Here is a 20,013-nt window from a genome sequence, read left to right as displayed (position 1 = left end):
CCCTTTCACAGCAACTTGAGCCAAGTAAGAGACCTGTTCCACCTCTGGGGGTGAAGGGAGTTTTACTTGTGGTGCAACAATGATGAAAGTTTGCTGAATTCAGAGCTTGGAAAAGTTAGTTTTTTAAACTATGACTCCCATCAGCCCCAGCCAGCATGGCCACTGGATTGGGCTGATGGGAGTTGTAGTTCAAAAAAAGTAACTTTTCCAAGCTCTGGCTGAATTAGAGGTGAGCATCTCACTCTGGATAGCAATATATTGTATACAAGCCCCAAGGAAGGGCAATTGGGAATGTTCTAAAATTGGGGGAGGGGAATGAGTGAGATTAACCTTTTCTTTCTGAACTTCTTCCATAGTATTAGAAAGAGGGGGTGACACATCTTCTGTCTAAGGAAACCTTTCTCCTTGCAATAATCCTGGAGACAGATTTCTCTTCCTCAGAAGATATGATGGAATTGCTCACAAAAGTGACCAAAAATGCTTGTGCAAGAGGTGCCAGAAAATGTCATGTTAATCTTGTCTGACTTTGAGAACTGTAGCTCAGGAGTCCTAGTAGAAGCCCGGTCTCCCATGCTCAATCAGAAGCAACAGCTGCTAAGCAGGCTATGGTCTGAAGGCGCATAAGGCCTGCTCCCTGCTGAAGCTAAGCAGGATCAGCTCTGGTCAGTGCCTGGATGGGAGACGGCCTGGGGACCATATGTAAGCTGCCTTGGGTTTCTTTCATGAAGAGAAAGGTGGGGTATAAATGTAATAAATAAATAAATAAATAAGCCGGATGGGGCCCTTTAAATGGAAAGTTTCCCCTCACTTGAGGTGGAGCCAGCAACTGTGATACAGCTGCAGCTCCTATTTAAGGCTCAGTCTGAGGATGACTGCTGCTGGTAAAACATCTGAGTTTTGTTTTTATAGGGTTTGCAACCTGAGTGTTGTATGGTGCTGTTCTGGTTAACTCTGAAGCCTCTGCACTGGTGAGGCTATTGTTCAAAGCAAAACACATCAGGTATCCTTTTGCCCTGTTGCTCAGAATGTAGCCTCTAAGCCAGCCTTAGAATAGGCCAGGGCAACCTGTTCCAACCTGGTGCATGTGGCATGTGATGAATCAAGCCAATGTGACTTGCTTTTGCAAGGTACTAGCTAACTATTAAATAGTTTTCCTCTTCTTAGCCATATTGTGCTCCTGACAATATTTCTTTACTGGTTTTCATGGAAAAGGAGAAAGAAGATCCTCAATGTCAGAAAGTTATAGCAAAGAAAAACACTGTTCTAGCCATGGCCAAGGACTGAGTCTCTTGATCCAGTCTCCTAAGCATTAACAGCAACAGTTCACAGAAGACATGATTTGACCTTCTGTAGCTCTTCCTGTTTCTTGTTCTGCTTTTCTGAAATTCACTGCGAAAGTCTCCCAAATTTCATAATAGCCTATATACATGCAGCAGAGGGGAAGGACCAGTCTGAATAAATGGCCTAAGCACAGGCTGAGTGAAAATGGCCTCTCAGAATTTTCTATCCAGTTAGTGGTTGGCAAAATGGGAGACTTTGGGGAAATATAGAAAGGGAGAAAAAGAAAAATCAGAAAATTTGGTTATATTAATTGAATATAACCAAATTTTCTGATTTTTTTATGCAGAGTAGACTCACGGAAATTAATTGACCTAATTTAGTCATGTCTGCTAACTTCAGTGGGTCTACTCTGATGAGGAATAGCACTGGATAACACCCATTCTCTTTTGAGACATTTCAACTTGGTTACTATAAAATGAAACATCATTACATACTGAGTCAGAATACTGGTCCATCTAGCTTAGCACTGTCCACACTGACTGGAGATGCCAGGGACTGATCATGGGACCATTCAATGCAAAGCAGATGCTCTACCACTGAGCTACAACCATTCCCCAATTGTTAATTTAGGGCAGCCTTTCCAACCAGTGTGCCTCCAGATGTTGTTGGACCACAACTCCCATCAGCCTCAACCAGCATTGCCAATGGCTGAGGCTGATGGGAGTTGTGATCCAACAACATCTGCAGGCACACCAGTTGGGAAAGGCTGGTTTAGGAGGATAAATAAAGGAAGCAATGGGCTAAGAGGAGGACTAGATAAAGAGGATTAGACAAATTCATGGAGGATAAGGCTATTGATGGCAACTAGTCATGACTGCTATATTCTGCCTTCACTGCTGGACACAATCTACCATTGATGGAAAGAAGTCCTACATCGGCAGAAACAGTAAGGAGGCCACCAAGAATATTAAAAATGGATTTTCTTTGGGTCAGGCACTGGGTGAAAACAGAGCGGCAAAGCTCAAATATAAAGCTAATTAAAGTACTGTAAATTGCTGTAGTTAACTGTGACAAGGAATGTTCTTCCTATAAACCTTTGAACCCAAAATTCTTCAAATCTTCACCCTTTAGTTCGGCAGGGTACAAGCAACCCATGTCGCTGTCTTGGAGGGGATCTTAAAGCTGCTTTACTATGTTTTCCTTTCTGGGAGAGAGACCATCCAGAGTTGCTAAAGAGCCATTCCGTTGCTCCACAGAAATCTCTGAAGTTTATTTGAATTAGAAACAATTCTGCTAATATTCCACTATTGTCCTTTATATGTTTCTTTTACATTGCTAAGCCAGCTGCTTCAAAGCTGTTGCTTGCTTAAATAGTTCCTCTCTTTTTATTTTTATTTTACTCAAAAGGTCAGTGCTGACATTACAAATTCGTTCACAGAACTGCAAGATGCAGCTATTTATTTATTTAGTGTGCTTTTATTTCTTTGTTTTACTTCTAAACTGCCCTTCATTCAAACAAATTCCAGGGTAGTTTCCAGACAAATCAGTAAAATACAGATAATTTAAATACAATAATTTAAAACATTATTGTAAAAAAGTAGAAGGAAATAAAGATTAAAACATTCAGCAGCACACATAACACTCTTCAAATTCCCAAGACTTGGCGAGTTTAATCAGTATGGAATCTAGACCTGTAGCCAGCCTTCCTTGTTAGGTGCAACAGTCACATTTCTAGGTGGGGCGTTGAGCGGAAGAAGAAGTACATAGTGCCAGCCAATCTGTCCCCCCCGCAATGTTGCAGAAGATTTGAGGGCCAGTCTAGGAGAAGGAAAAGGCAGTGACCTTCCCTGTCATTCCTCCTACATCCAGAGAGTGTGCTAACTTACATGAATGAAGTTTAATCTGTTGAATTGTCTCACCTTTTTTTGAGAGATCCCCAGGAATACTGGACTCAAAAGCTTGACTTTGCCTATTCACAACTACAGTCCCTTTTCACCTGTGGTTTGTCCCTGTGTCTGATACTTCATGAACTGAACTACTTTGGTAAAGACAGTGAGCTCCTGAGCTTACCTTTGATGCTGCGTTAGGTATCTCAGTTTTAGATCCCACCTGAAAAACAAACCTGCCCATACTACATGTTTAGAAAGGGGGAAAAAATACTATAGGGCATGTTTGTTAACTTATCCTTCCAATCCCTCCTTCTAATCTTTTCCCTAGCCTTTAGATTTTCCTTCCTTTTGGACAATCAAGGGAAAACGTTTTATCTGGCTGCTACATAAAGGACTAACTAAGCAATTGCAAAGTAATTGTGGAAAGCAATTGGGATTTTTTTTCTGTGTTGCTGGGTTGATTTTCCTGTCCAGAAACCCTGAAAAGGCCTCATGTTAAGCTGCACATATTGGTAAAGGTATAGTGAATGCTTTAAAAGAGTAAAGGGTAGCCATTTTGTATACCACTTTTAAGTTCTCTTTTTTTCACCCTTTAGCAATAAACGCTTGATCCTGCTCTACTCATTATAATAACTGCAGAATAAACTCCTACTTCTTACTGCAGGCAAACATGCTTCTTTATTGGTGTCTGGGTAGACAGCATAACTCAAATTAAAACTGAAAAGCAGAGCAAAGGAGAGTTCAAGGGATGGAGTCTAACTCTAGTCCATAATGCAAAGTTCTAATATTTAACTCTTCAAGAGTCATGATACTATACAGGCTATTTTTTCAGGGTCACTTAAGAAATTATAGGGTGATTATGACAATGAAAAATCCACCCACAGTCAGGGAATGTCTTGAGTAAGCAGACTTTTGGGGGCTCTTTCAAATGAGGTTTTTGTAGTGCAATCACCCTACCTTACTCACTAAATTTTTCAGAGGGCCCTATTCTTACATTGCTCCTGTCCTGAAAACAAGCTACCATTTTTAAATGAAGGTTGTTATTGTCTGTTATATCACAAATTAAAAAGAAGATAACTCGCCCCCCCCAAATCCTGGGAGGCATGCAAATCACAGCTCGGGGGGTAACACCTCCATTCTCCCCCCCCTGCTACAGACCTGATGGAAGCCCATAAATGTAGAGCCTAACCACATCTGTCGGGACATGAGATTCCATAGTCAGGGTTGTTGTTGTTGTTGTTGTTGTTATGTGCCTTCAAGTCGATTGCAACTTATGGTGACCCTATGAATCAGTGACCTCCAAAAGCATCTGTCATGAACCACCTTGTTCAGATCTTGTAAGTTCAGGTCTGTGGTTTCCTTTGTGGAATCAATCCATCTCTTGTTTGGCCTTTCTCTTTTTCTACTCCCTTCTGTTTTTCTAGTTCTCTCATAGCTGCCCTCCCCAGTCCTAGCCTTCTTCTCCATTTTGGTTAATGACTGTGCCAAAGTATTGATAATCCTTGACAAGTTCAATGTCCTCATTCTCAACTTTACATAAATCTTCTGTTGTCATTACTTTACTCTTTTTGACATTCAGCAATAGTCCTGCTTTTGTGCTTTCCTCTTTAACTTTCATCAGCATTTGTTTCAAATCATTACTGGTTTCTGCTAGTAGTATGGTATCGTCTGCATATCTTAAATTATTGATGTTTCTTCCTCCAGTTTTCACACCTTCTTGGTCCAATCCTGCTTTCCGTATGATATCTTCTGCGTACAGATTAAACAAATAAGGTGATAAAATACAACCCGTCTCACACCCTTTCCAATTGAGAACCAGTCGGTTTCTCCATATTCTGTCCTTACAGTAGCCTCTTGTGCAGAGTATAGGTTGCACATCAGGACAATCAGATGTTGTGGCACCCCCATTTCTTTTAAAGCATTCCATAGATTTCATGGTCTACACAGTCAAAGGCTTTGCTGTGATCTGTAAAGCACAGGGTGATTTTCTTCTGAAATTTCTTGGTCCGTTCCATTATCCAATGTATGTTTGCAATATGATCTCTGGTGCCTCTTCCCTTTTGAAATCCAGCTTGGACGTCTGGCATTTCTCGCTCCATATATGGTAAGAGACTTTGTTGTAGAATCTTGAACATTACTTTATTTGCATGGGATATTAAGGCAATAGTTCGATAATTACTGCATTCCCTGGGATCCCCTTTCTTTGGAATTGGGATATTGAATGCTTCCAGTCTGTGGGCCATTGTTTAGTTTTCCATATTTCTTTACAGATTTTTGTCAAAATTTGGACAGATTCAGTCTCAGTAGCTTGTAGCAGCTCTATTGGTATGCCATCTGTTCCTGGTGATTTGTTTCTTCCAAGTATTTTAAGAGCAGCTTTCACCTCACATTCTAAAATGTCTGGTTCTTCATCATACTGTTCCTCAATGAATGAATCTGTCATCCTGGCATCTCCTTTATAGAGTTCTTCAGTGTATTGCTTCCATCTTCCTTTTATTTCATCTTGGTCAATCAATGTATTCCCCTGTTGATTATTCAGCATCCCTACTCTTGGTTTAAATTTCCCTTTAATTTCTCTAATCTTTTGGAATAGGTCTCTTGTTCTTCCCTTTTTGTTGTCCTCTTCTATTTCTATACAATATCTATTGCAATAGTTCTCTTTGACCCTACATACTAGTCGTTATATTGCTGCATTTAGGTTCTGACTATGTTTCTATCTCCTCTTGTTTTTGCTTTCCTTCTCTCTTTAATCATTTTAAGAGTTTCTTCAGTCATCCATTGAGATCTTTCTCTCTTTTTAACTAGAGGTATTGTCTTTTTGCATTCTTCCTTGATAACGTCTCTGACTTCATTCCATAGTTCTTCTGGTTCTCTGTCAACTAAGTTTAACGCCTCAAACATGTTCCTTATTTAATCTTTATATTCTTCTGGGATGTTATTTACATTGTATTTTGGCATTATGATTGCTTTGTTGGTCTTCTTTAGCTTTATTCTGATTTTCGATACAACCAGTTCATGATCTGTACCACAGTCTGCTCCTGGTCCTGTTTTTGCAGAAAGTATGGAACTTCTCCATCTTCTGCTACCAATTATATAATCAATTTGATTCCTATATTGACCATTTGGTGATGTCCATGTGTACAGTCATCTTTTCGGTTGCTCAAAAAATGTGTTTGCAAGAAACAAATCATTGGCTTCACAGAATTCAGTAAGTCTTTCTCCTGCTTCATTTCTGTCTCCTAAGCCCCATTTCCCCACAATTCCTAGTTCTTCTCTGTTCTCTACTTTTGCGTTCCAGTCTCCCATGATTATCAGCACATCTTGTTTTGGTGTTTGATCAATTTCTTCGGGTACTTGTGCTTAAAATCTCTCCAAATCCTCTTCTTCTGCATTTGCTGTTCAAGCATAGACTTGGATGATGGTTATGTTAATAATTTCCTGTTTAATCTCATTGATATCACTCGCTCAGACCTTGTGTTGTAGCTCCTAATTAATTTTGCTATATCACTTCTCACTATTAAAGCAACCTCATTTCTTCTTAATTTCTCATTTCCCGCATAAAATATTTTGTAGTTGCCTGATTGAAAATGTCCCATTCCTCCATTTGAATTCACTTGCGCCACGTATTGTTATGTTGATATGTTCCATTTCTTGCTTGACAATTTCTAACTTTCCCTGGTTCATGCTTCTCACATTCCATGTTCCTATTGTGTGCGTTGTACAACTCTGGACTCTCCTTTTGCATCTGTGTGCATCAGCCACTGAGCTTCCTTTCGGCTTTGACACAGCTGCGTCATTAGTCACAGCGCTACTCGTACTTGTCCTTTGTTCTTCCCCAGTAGCTTGGTGAGTGCCTTCTGACCTGGGGGTCTCATCTTCCAGCACTATCTCGTGTTGCATTTTGGATACTCTGTTCATGGGGTTTTTGTGGTAAGAGATATTCAGAGGTGGTTTACCATTGCCTTCCTCTGAGTTTGTATGCATCTTAGTCTGGTGTCTCAGCTTTGACCATTCCACCATGGATGCCTCTGCTAGGAGCCTAGCCTCTTGGTCTAGGCTCCTGACGGCATTGCTCTCAGCTTCTTCAACACTCTCAAGCCCCCTCACCACGTTAAGGTGTGCATCCTAGAGGGGGGGTCAGGGTACCACTACCAAAAAGGCCTTATCCTATGTCACCAATCATGATACAGTAGGAATGGGAAACCTTGGGCCCAGCAGCATTCAGCCTATTTGGCCTTCAGGATTCTTCCAGGCCACATCCCTTCTCCTCAGGCCACACCCCTCACCAGTTGTACTTCTTACCCTTCTTGAGTGTTTTTGCCTGGCTGTAATGTGTCCTTGAATGTTGATAATGTTTCTCCGTTTCCTGGAAGGAAGACACAGAAGAGTATGTGAGTGTACGAAGATAACATTTACTGTAAAAAGATAACATTTGCATTTGTTGCTTTGCTAGCTTTTGCCTCTGGCCCTGTCCACCCCTGGCATGTGGCCTTGAGGGGGAATCAGCATCACACCTACTGGTTTTATGAACAAACAGCATCACTTCTGAAAGAGCCTCTATTGTGTATACATTGCATACCTCTATGCTCAGTACATGCAATTGGTCTTTCAGAATTTATGGCTATATGATAGGGAAAGGATCAGGGCTGTTGCTCGAGAGTCCTTGAATTCAGTCCCCCAATTTCTGAACACTTCTTAGATTTATTCTCATGATAGGCACAAAAGTAAGCTTTTCCAGATAAATGTTTGATTATAAGAATGATGTGAGGGACATTTCCTGTGAAGTAAATTATGACATAGATAGTTATTCACTAATAGGCAAAAAACCTTGAGGTTTAAGAATGAACCTGTAGCCAACAGATATTGGGTGGGTGGACAATGGGCAGAGGGGAAGCCCCTTTCCTGTCCAAAGGAAAGCATTGTGAACAGTATCATTCTTTCAGGGTTTCCCCTACCTTTTTATTCTACAGCAGGCACATGCTATCCCTATCCCTAGCCACATCCACACCAGACCTTTATTTCAGCTTAGGCAGTCTTGGCTTCTCCCAAAGAATCCTGGAAAATATAGTTAGTGAAGGCTGCTGAAAGTTGCTAGGAGATGCCCTGTTCCCCTCACAGACCTTCAATCAGAGTGGCTGACTGTTAAACGATTCTGGCCATTGGAGCTCTGTCAGGGGAATAGGAGTCTCCTCTCAGCACCCTTCACAAACTACACTTCCCAGGATTATCTGGGGGAAGTCATGACTGTCTCATGTGAAATCAAGGTCTGGTGTGGGTGTGGCCCCCTGATTAGGTAAGCCCAGCAGCTGTGAGTCTGGCTTTTAGAACACAGACAGTTGATTCTTACTGAGCATGCCCAACATTATCATTGAGTTCAAGCCAAAATTTCTTAAATTAATTAAAAATCAGCCAGGCATTTTTTAAACTTTTAAACTGCAGAAGATGAAGGTCAGAGTATGGGCAAGGTCAGTAATAGGATTACAGGTACTCTGTGAACATGGCTGATTTTTAATTAGTTTCAATAGATTATGAGAACTCTGACAGAAAAAAATCCAAAAGGGGTCTGGTTTTCCCCCCTCTCTTTTTACACTTTGAACTCTTTATTCTCTCTGACTGTTTCGTGTATCACCATGAAAAAATTAGAGGTTGTTAAGCAAGCATTTCCGAGTTCAGGACTGGAACACATTTGGCATGTTCAGAGGGTCCTAGGACCTTCCCAGAATATTTAAAAACAGGTCATCAATACCTAACCCTTATATGCCACCTAACATTTTTTTAAGTATTGTGCAGAAAAAATAATAATGACACTGTCCCTGCAGTGGGACAGTGCAGTGGGATATTCAAGAGGCAGCTGGACAGCCATTTGTCAAGTATGCTTTAAACTGGATTCCCCTTCCAACTCTACTATTCTATGATTCTGTGCCTTCAAGTTTGCAAGCTTAATAGATGTGATAGAAAAGGGAAAAAAGGAATAGGAAGAGAAGAGTAATGTTGCAATGGGAGTGAACACATTAAAAATTAAAGCAAGGATGATAGAGGAACACAAGATCATTCCTCTGCTTTCACTTCTGCCCTGTCAGCTTGAGCCCTCCAGAGCGCCAAGCAGGGGTGAGGAATCTTTGGCCCTCCAGATGTTGCTGAACTACAACTGTGATCATCCCTGGCTATTGGCCATGCTTTCTGGGACTAATGGGAGTTGTAGTTCAGCAACACCTGGAGGGCCAATTTTCCCCCACTCCTGGTGTAGGATAAGACAGCTGAGCCATCTTTATATTTTGCTCCCACCCCACTTTATGATTGCAGCCTTAAACTGTTGTTAACAAAATTCAGAAAAAGGTAGTGCTATTCACTTTTGCATTCTCTTTTTCCCTCCTGGAAGGGAGCCCTTTCTTGCCCTCTTTAGGGAATAGGTTAGGGCAGCCTTCTCCAACTGGATGTTCTGCAGATGTTTGGATTGACAGCTCTCACCATTGCTCGCCATTGGCCAGGTTGGCTGGGGCTAATGGGAGCTGGAGTCCAACAACACCTGGAGGGCACCAGGATGAAGAAGACTGAAATATCATACGACTAGTCTATCAAAGACGAAAATGAAAATATGGGAACAGGTTTCTCTGACTAAAGCAATGTCCTTATTCATACAAAAAGAAAAGGAGGTAAAGGAATCCAAGAAATGAACCTCAAACAATGGAAAATAAAGAGTATATTAACATATTGTATTCCAGTAACTTGGCATTAAGATAAAGGGCAGTGGAGGGTGGTGGCTCCATATCATTGGGGCAGTGGAACCTGCTCCAGGTTATACTCTGAACTTTCAAGGAGCTGTTTGGACAGCTTCTTGAAAGTTCAGATTAAAATCCGGAGCAGATTCCACTGCCCCACTAACATGGAGCCACCAGCTGCCACTGAATAGGAGTGTGGAGCCTTTGGCCCTCCAGATGTTCCTGAAGTACAACTCCCATCAGCCCCAGCAAGCATGGGCAATGACCAGGGATGATGGCAGTTGTAGTTCAGCAACATCTGAAAGGCCAAAGGTTCCCCACCCCTTCCCTAGGACCGACTACATGATGTGTCCCATGCAGTGAATTTTAAATCGCATGAAGTGAGGGACTATGAATGATAATGTTTGCACCTTTGCAAACTAGCTGCATCAATCTCCATGTTGCATAATACATGAGGATTTTTTTTGTTTGTGCGTTTTAAAAGTTAAAATTGTCTGTGTAATCAGGTGAATTGTTGGGCAGGAAAAAAATGCCACCTAGTACAGGGAATCTGGTAGACTTCTTTTATTGCTTCTCCTTTACATCACTCTGATGTTTTTTGCATATTGGCTAACACTGGGAAAGGGATGTGGTCAAATGATAAGGATGAAATAAGTAACCTCTTTAGATAAGAGAGTAGAATATCACTTGATGAAATGAACAGATTACTAATGGAGAAAATATTTCTCAGCCATGTGGAAATACATAAATATGATGGAACTTGAAAAATAGCAATTAAAAAGAACATAGATTAATTAAAATAAAAATAGGAGCTTTGGAGAGAAGATGATATGTTTAGGATGTTCTGTGCACTTTATTATTGGAAACCATTTCTTAATTAATAGAGCATTTTGACCATAAGGTTAATATTACACTGAGGAAAAAGCAAAAAATAATCCTTTGAACACATAGTAATTTATGTTTTTGTTAACAATTATAAAAGCTACTTTGGGGCTTTACTGTGTAACTAAAATACACAAAACGTGGGCTTCATTTAGGTCACAACACAGAACTGGCTTGCCAAGTGGAGTGGAGCAGCTACACTAGGTTCCAAGTAGAGGGGGTTGTTGTTGCTTACCAGGAGGGAGAAGGGAAAGGGTGCGGCGGTGGGGAGGTCTGGGTGGTGCCAGATTGGCTCAGCTGGTGCATTTGCACTGTACCAACCACCTACTCCCTCTCCCCTCCCTCTCTGTCTCCTGACAAGCAATGACAACCCATCCCACCTGGCAAGCCACTTCTGTCACAACATGAATTGGCACTGTTTCTTTCTTTCCATTGTAGGGTTGATATTCAAGAAAAATGGTGCAATGGAAAGAGATATACAAATCTCTGCTTGGCCATGAAGCATGTGGCATCATAATCTGAAAAAGAAGTGCTTTCTTGGGAACAATGAAAAGTTGTGAACGTGAAGGAAATAATATAACTGTAAAGAGCTGAGAAATGCTACAGAATTTGGAACATAATATTTGATCAACTTATGAAAAGCAACCAATGAATGTTTCAGTGGTGTCAGCCTAAATGAGGTTGTATTTAAAGGATTATGCCAAGAAGGGTGTATACAGGAGAACTTCCAAAATACTCCTTATCTGAATTTATTCTAGAATTCTGCATTATCTGCTCTTATTTTTTCCCTCTGAAGCAGAACTGTTGCATTCAGAAGCAGTATGCCTGTACATACCAGCTGCTAGGAAGTGGGCTCTTTCACTCAAGTTCTGCTTCCAGGCTTCCCACGGGCATCTAGCTGGCCACTGTGAGAACAGAATGCTGGACTATATGGACCTTTGGCTTAAATCCAGAAGGATGGTTCTTATGTTCTTATGAAGAATTCACAATTGTTCTGCTTGTTGTTACTTTCTGAGTTTCGTAAAGAGCTTTGCACATATAGAGTTTGCAGCTTTCAGTTACTTTAGTTTATTCACATTTCTTTTCCCCTGCCCCTTCCATGCTATATTACCAATAAAAGATAGGCAAATCAATCTATTTCTCATGTGTCTCACTTTTGGTTGCTTCACTCATAGAAGCTGGTTCTATCCTACATCCACATCAGTCTCCAGTTTATTTTTTTTTAAATGTGCTCATGTATGTATTTTAAATACCTATTGTTAAACATATGCTCACTCAAACTATATATTTTAATGTATTTTTCTCCAAATACACATTTTAAGATGTATTTTGATACATTTTTGAGCTGTTTTTGAACATGCAAGAAATATGAAAAAACTAATGGATAGGTATAAGTAATTTTATTGATTCCATAAAGGAAACCAGAGACCTGAACTTACAAGATCTGAACAGGGTGGTTCATGACAGATGCTACTGGAGATCGCTGATTCATAGGGTTGCCATAAGTTGAAATTGACTTGAAGGCACATAACAACAAAAGCGTTAGCCTGGGAGCTGCAGGTCATATGAGTTTGCATTAGAAATTGCCAAGATAGACTTCCCAGGAGGATCCCTACGCCTGTGCAGCCTCTGAGACGGGCTCCCGTCTTGGATGAAACTCATCCAGTTTAAATTCAGTCAGAAGGCTCTTTTCTGACTGGGAATAATTTCTTCCGGTTAAAGAAGAAACGTGAGATTCCCCACATAGCTTTGTTTTGATTGTTGGAGTCTGGAATTCGTCAGAATTGTCTGTCTTCCAGCAGCTCAAACAGAGCGAGGATTTTTATGCTAGCTCAGCTGGATAAGTGACCCGTTTTTTTTATACGGATTAACAGGCAAACATCCTCCTGTCTACATTCATCATTTTCTTATCTATACAGCTAAAGAGATTTGTCAAAGTAACAGCAATTGAGATAACCTAGGTGAGGTAAGACTTTCCTTTTTTTGTTCGCGGAGCTAGGGGGGAAGAAAATATAAATAGCTTATCTTTTTTTTTTATTGCAAAAAGCTGACATGGAAAATGGCATTCTAAAGATTACAACGGGCGAGAGATTTCTGATTGGAGGAGATAAGAAATCTTTTTGATCTATGGCTGGGACTACTTTTTGATCTACTTTTTTTTTTTGACGAATCTGCTCATTCTCTCTGCTACTAGCTATTTCGACGCTGTGAACTAAAGCTGTTCTTACACTTTCAGGCAGATAAGAGATAAGGGCTGTCTAGCGTGTGACGTTAGTTTGTTGGAAAAATTAACTCCTTTGTAACTGGTTAAAGAAATAAGCTGCTCTTTGTTTGGGACATTGAAAATTGAAGGAGTTTTGTTCCTTTGGCTTTAAGAATGACAATTAAGAAGACCATGGATGTACAAGAAGGGACTTTATCTCTAGACATGTTTCAGAAAATAATGAATGGGATTAACTCAATAAAACAAGAACTGAGAAATAATAGACAAGCGTGGAGAATTGAATTTTACGAAATGAGACAGGAGCTGAAAGAAACTCAGGATTCTATGAGAAAGGAGAATAAAGATAGATCTGGAAAACAAAAAAAAGATGAAAGAGAAATTAAAGGCAAGGTTCAAACTATGGAGATTGGCTTAATTATGGACATGAAAAAAGATTTGGATTTCCTGGCTGTGATGGATCCTGGAGACAAATATTACAGTTTGGAATTCAGCGCTGTCCCTGAAGGAATTGAAGAGATTGGAGATAAAGATATTATCGGTTCAAAAAAATTCTTGGACTGGAAGGATCTGATGGAACTTGAAATGGAGAAAGTTAACAGAATTAATCCCTGTTTTGTGTCAATGGAAAAACCTTCAAGAGATGTACTAGTGTATCACGTGGAAAAGAGGAACAGAGATGCGGCTTTGCAACAATACTTCAGTGATACGTTTGGATTTGATGGTAAGAAAATATCTGTGATGGAGGAAATTCCTATCAGACTTTTATTATATGACTATGACAGCAAGATTTTTGGGTGCGTAAAGATGGAAGATGGACCCAATATGGATAATGACAGAAGAGCGATTTAAAATCACTGGACTTAGTAGATTTGATGAGTTGGATTAATTGGCATGTTTATTTAGAAAAAAAAATCGATTGACATATATCTCAAGGATTGGAAACTTCTCTTTGACTTTTTGTGGAAGATTAAAATGATATGATGTTAATGAGATTTGAAACCAACTAAGATAACTGTTGGAGGAAGGCAATTTTATAATCTATTAAGAGATAGGTCTGTTACATATTATAGATTTATAGTTGAATTATAGTGTTTTGAAATTACTGGATTTAGTAGATTTGATGAGCTGGATTAATTGGCATGTTTATTTAGAAAAAAAATTGATTGATATATATCTCAAGGATTGGAAACTTCTCTTTGACTTTTTGTGGAATATTAAAATGATATGATGTTAATGAGATTTGAAACCAACTAAGATAACCGCTGGAGGAAGGTGATTTTATAATCTATTAAGAGATAGGTTTGTTATATATTATAGATTTATAGCTGAACTATGACAAATCGGAAGTCAATATTTTTAGATATATGTATTTTTTTTGTATTGTATTAGTTATTGATTTGTGTTGTTTTCTTTTTGTATTATTTTGGTTTTGAAAATTAGAATAAAAATTAATTGAAAAAAAAAAAGAAATTGCCAAGATAAAATTCCTCAAGCAGTTGTTTGCTGGCAATGAATGGAGACCATAGTCCATTTGTGTGACCTGTGTAAGATGGGGTGGGGAACCTCAGGCCTAGTGGCTGAATGTGGCCCTTCAGGCTTTTCTATCTGACCCTCAGGACTCATCACAGGACACACACATTCTTCCTAGGCCCCACCTCTCCCTGGCTCTTCTCTGTGCCTTCCTTGAGTGCTTTTGCATGACTGGGATATTTCCTCAACTCTGGTCACTCTTTGCTTGCCTGGATGATGTGTGTGGAAACCTCTGACTTCTGTGCACCAGGAATGTAGCTTACTGTACAAAGGCTAAGAGTTGTATCTGTTGCTCTATCCACTTTTGCCACTAACATGAGGCCCCTGGAAAATTGTACATTAGGCACTATGGCCCTCAGGATGAAAAAGTTTCCCAAGCCCTGATAGAAGAGCTCTTATATTGTATCAATATTCAGCTGTCATGTCTACCATCTCTCCCATTCTACTTTCCTTTTCTTCCTCAAAGTGGCATGATGGGCACACATTTAGGAAATACATCCCTATAAACAATTCAAAGAGAGGCAGAGGTCACTGTAATACTGAAAGCTGTCTGTGACTAATACCGAAATTAATTTAGCCCTAAAACCAGAAAAAAATGGGGAAACGGGTTTTTTTTAAAAAAATCCTAAACCTTTTCTGTTTTTTTTAAAAAAATAAATAAAAAGGGGAAAAAGAAACACACACACACACACACACACACACACACACATATATATACACATAATTGTGATTAACCAGACAGAGGTTTTTATTGTATTAACAAAACGTTTCAGCTTCCGCCTTCATCAGCTGCCAACATACAAATGCTGTTACCAAGGTGGCAGTTATAGAGCTTTGAGGATGGAATGCTCAGAGGGGCTTCAGTTGCAGAAGCTAAGTAGTGGTGGTACTGTCCTCCAGGTTCAGGCCATGTGGTGCCAATGTGTCCAGAGAGTAAATCCAAAAGTTCTCCCTTTTGGTCAATGCTGCTGGATCTGCTGGCATCTCTCTCGCTGTCATGGAAAAGTCCAACAGGCTGTGACCCTCGATGTTAAAATGCTTTGCAACTGGTTGCTCCACTTTTTTTGTCAAAATTGCCGACTTGTGGTTCCTGAAGCGTGTGCGTAGGTCAATTGTGGTCTTTCCTACGTATTGGATATGACATCCTGGTCTTTTGCACTCGATGATGTAAGCTATATTGCAGGACCTGCAGGTGATGTTCTGTTTGATATAACATGTCCTGCCTGTCCTAGTGCTTGTAAAAGTGGCTGTCTCCCTGAGGTACACACAGGTGATACAGCATTTGGAGTGACAAGGATGAGACCCTGGATTGGTGATCGGTACCGTAAGCACAGCTCTCACCAACAGTCTGCGCAAATTAGGAGGTTGGCGAAATGCTATAATAGGAGGCCTGCTGATGGCTCTGGTAAGATGTTCAGAGTTTGCCAGCAATGGGTAGCTCTCCTTGATTGCTCGGTGATAGTTAGGAGATGCTGGATGGAAATCTACCACAAATGGAATCTGTTGCTCTCTGCTCTTTGACACCTCAGTATGATGGAGGAGGTTTTCTCTGGACAGAATGGAGGCTCGGTGGATGTTGCAATTCATAATATGTGGAGAATATCTTCTTCGAAGAAGGTGTTCTTTAAGTTCACTGATCCTTCTCTGGTATTTATCTTCAGTGTTGCAAATAAGTTTGATTCTCAGAGCTAAGCTATACACTCTTTGCTTGCCTGGATGGTGTGCGTGGAAACCTCTGACTTCTGTGCACCAGGAATGTAGCTTACTGTACAAAGGCTAAGAGTTGTATCTGTTGCTCTATCCACTTTTGCCACTAACATGAGGCACGATAACTTAGAGAGTTGTTAAGCAAGCATTTCTGAGTTCAGGATTACAAGTTTCAATTTAACATTGCCTTCACATCTTTACTTGAATGTATAGAACATGTGTTAATGGCAGAATTGAACTATACCTTTAGTCCTGGCTCTGATATATGTACACACACACACACATACATACACACATACTCACACACACACACACACACATATATATACATACATACATACATATACATATATATATATTCACTAATAGGCAAAAAAACCTTACGGTTTAAGAATGTACCTACAGCCAACAGATATTTCTATCAAACTTTAAAAAGCAGGGAAATTGGGCAGCTATAGTGAATGCACAAGGGGAGCATGAGAACTGACCTCCTCTCTGAGATATTGTATTGCCCTACAAATTTGTAAAAATGCAAACACAATTTGGATTGGTTTTTCATGGTCCAATCCACTTCCTGTGTAGCTTGGAAGAATTTGGTAACGTGCCTCTGAGAAGGTAAAGGTTAGAGTATGAGGTTAGAGTATGGGGCAAGGTCAGTAACAGGATTACAGGCACTCTGTGAACATGGCTGATTTTTTAATTAATTAATTAATTTAATTAATTTCAACAAATTATGAGACCCCAGACAGAAAAAAGTCCAACAGGGGTCTGGATTTTCTCTCTCTTGTTTTAAACTTTGAACTCTCGATTCTCTCTGACTGTTGTGTGTATCACCAGGATAACTTAGAGAGTTGTTAAGCAAGCATTTCTGAGTTCAGGATTACAAGTTTCAATTTAACATTGCCTTCACATCTTTACTTGAATGTATAGAACATGTGTTAATGGCAGAATTGAACTATACCTTTAGTCCTGGCTCTGATATATGTACACACACACATACATACACACATACTCACACACACACACACACACATATATATACATACATACATACATATACATATATATATATTCACTAATAGGCAAAAAAACCTTACGGTTTAAGAATGTACCTACAGCCAACAGATATTTCTATCAAACTTTAAAAAGCAGGGAAATTGGGCAGCTACAGTGAATGCACAAGGGGAGCATGAGAACTGACCTCCTCTCTGAGATATTGTATTGCCCTACAAATTTGTAAAAATGCAAACACAATTTGGATTGGTTTTTCATGGTCCAATCCACTTCCTGTGTAGCTTGGAAGAATTTGGTAACGTGCCTCTGAGAAGGTAAAGGTTAGAGTATGAGGTTAGAGTATGGGGCAAGGTCAGTAACAGGATTACAGGCACTCTGTGAACATGGCTGATTTTTTAATTAATTAATTAATTTAATTAATTTCAACAAATTATGAGACCCCAGACAGAAAAAAGTCCAACAGGGGTCTGGATTTTCTCTCTCTTGTTTTAAACTTTGAACTCTCGATTCTCTCTGACTGTTGTGTGTATCACCAGGATAACTTAGAGAGTTGTTAAGCAAGCATTTCTGAGTTCAGGATTACAAGTTTCAATTTAACATTGCCTTCACATCTTTACTTGAATGTGTAGAACATGTGTTAATGGCAGAATTGAACTATACCTTTAGTCCTGGCTCTGTTATCAGGTCTTCTTCCTGCAGTAACCGTTATGGTTATGTGTGGTTGTCTGCAGAGAAACTAGAGCATGATAGCACTTACTCACATATAGATGCTTTGCAGGATCAGGGCATCCATTTGTGCATACATCTTAAGCAAACAATGCCTTTACAGGTGACTAGGTCCTTGTACACTTGAATATGAAGCATGTGGTTGTTGCAGGAAGATAAGCCTGGAATGGGGCTTCTGCCTGAGTGTGATTCCTCCATGGCTCAGATACACAGCTCAAATCCTCCAGATGCCATGTATTCAGTATAGTGGGCCCAATTCTGGGGAACTCCTCAGATGAGACTAGGCAAAGCGTATAAGAGAAAAATAAACTCATTTGAAATGTGGTGTTCGAGGAGAGCCTTGCGCATACCATGGACCACGAAAAAGACAAATAATTGGGTGTTAGAACGAATCAAACCAGAACTATCACTAGAAGCTAAAATGATGAAACGGAAGTTATCCTACTTTGGACACATCATGAGAAGACATGATTCACTAGAACAGACAATAATGCTGGGAAAACACAGAGCTTGGAAGATTACTTTTAAAAAGTAATAAATTACAGTTACAGTTACATGGCCCCAAAAAGTAGTAATTACTGTTACAATTACAATTGCTCTGAAAGTAACTGATTACTTTTCCTCCAAAGTAATCACTACAATTACATTTCAGTTACTTTTTTTAAAAAAACCTACGAGGTGCTGGCCTTGGCTGCTGCACATCTCAGTAGCCTAAAACAACATTAAAAATAAACAAACACATACAGAAGTAGCAGAATAATTATTTTTATTCATAAGGTAGCAATGGTGGTCTCTCCGCTGGTAAGGGAGGTAGAGAGGGAGGCAGAGGCCAGTACTCAGATCTTTGCACGCCAAACCAAGTGCAACCCCCCCTCCACTGAGCCAGCCATCATAATCTCTCTCACTTAACCACCTCCCAGACCCTGCCCTGCCACCAGCTAAGGGACACTCACTCAAGCAAACATTTTCCCCTGAGATGCAAAAAGGTTAAAATACTGCAAATGCAGCACAGTAGGCAGACAGGGTGGTGGAGGCCACTTTGTGTGCCAAGTGCAAACACAGTATTCTCTCTCTCTCTCTCTATCACACACACACACGTCATCTTTCACCTCCACAGTTCTTTATCTCCATTCCTGCTGCCTCCTTCTCCTCCATTATCCATGTTTTGACTTCTGGATCCTTTTTCCCTCCACTCCATTCTTCACCACCACTATCCATTTTTTAAAATAATTGTTTTCTCCACTACACCCCGTCTCACTCTCCGCCTCCTCCCTCGTCGACTCCTACCCATCCACAGAGCATGAGGAAAGAGCAACAGAAGCCCAGTTTGAGGCACATGATTTTCATCCACAAATCAGAGGAGCAGAAGACTTCCCCTGCTCCCCTCCCCAAGTAATGCCCAAAAGTAATTCTGGAAACGTTACAATTACTCCACAAAAGTAGTAAAATTACTCCTAGTTCTATTACAATCAAAATGTAAAGGAATTACCTAGTCATTACTCAAAAAAGTAATGAATTACAAGTAATTCGTTACTTGTAACTAGTTACTTCCAAGCTCTGGGAAAACAGAAGGGAGTAGAAAAAGAGGAAGGACAAACAAGAGAAGGATTGATTCCATAAAGGAAGCTACAGACCTGAACTTACAAGATCTGAACAGGGTGGTTCACGACAGATGCTCTTGGAGGTCGCTGATTCATAGGGTCATTATAAGTCATAATAGACTTGAAGGCACATAACAACTCCCTGTTGAATTTCATGTGCTTGACACCTTTCTCTTACAGCATGCATTTCAAGAAAGCTTTCTATTTTTATTATTCATTTTAATTTATTTTATTCACTGTACACTTTTTGTAGTCTTGTTATACGCTGCTTAGAAACTTTGGTGATTAAGTGGTATATAAGCAGCTTAAATAAATAAAAATGCAGCCCCGCTCTAGCCTCTACATATGTCCTACACATGAGTGAACTACTATCTCATGCATTTCTCATTCAAAATAAATGGCAGGACTTAGCTAATATTTTGCAGGTAAGGGTCCCTACG

Source organism: Rhineura floridana, chromosome 2 (assembly GCF_030035675.1).
Source record: "Rhineura floridana isolate rRhiFlo1 chromosome 2, rRhiFlo1.hap2, whole genome shotgun sequence".
Taxonomy (NCBI): domain Eukaryota; kingdom Metazoa; phylum Chordata; class Lepidosauria; order Squamata; family Rhineuridae; genus Rhineura; species Rhineura floridana.
Note: the sequence above shows the minus strand (reverse complement) of the source record.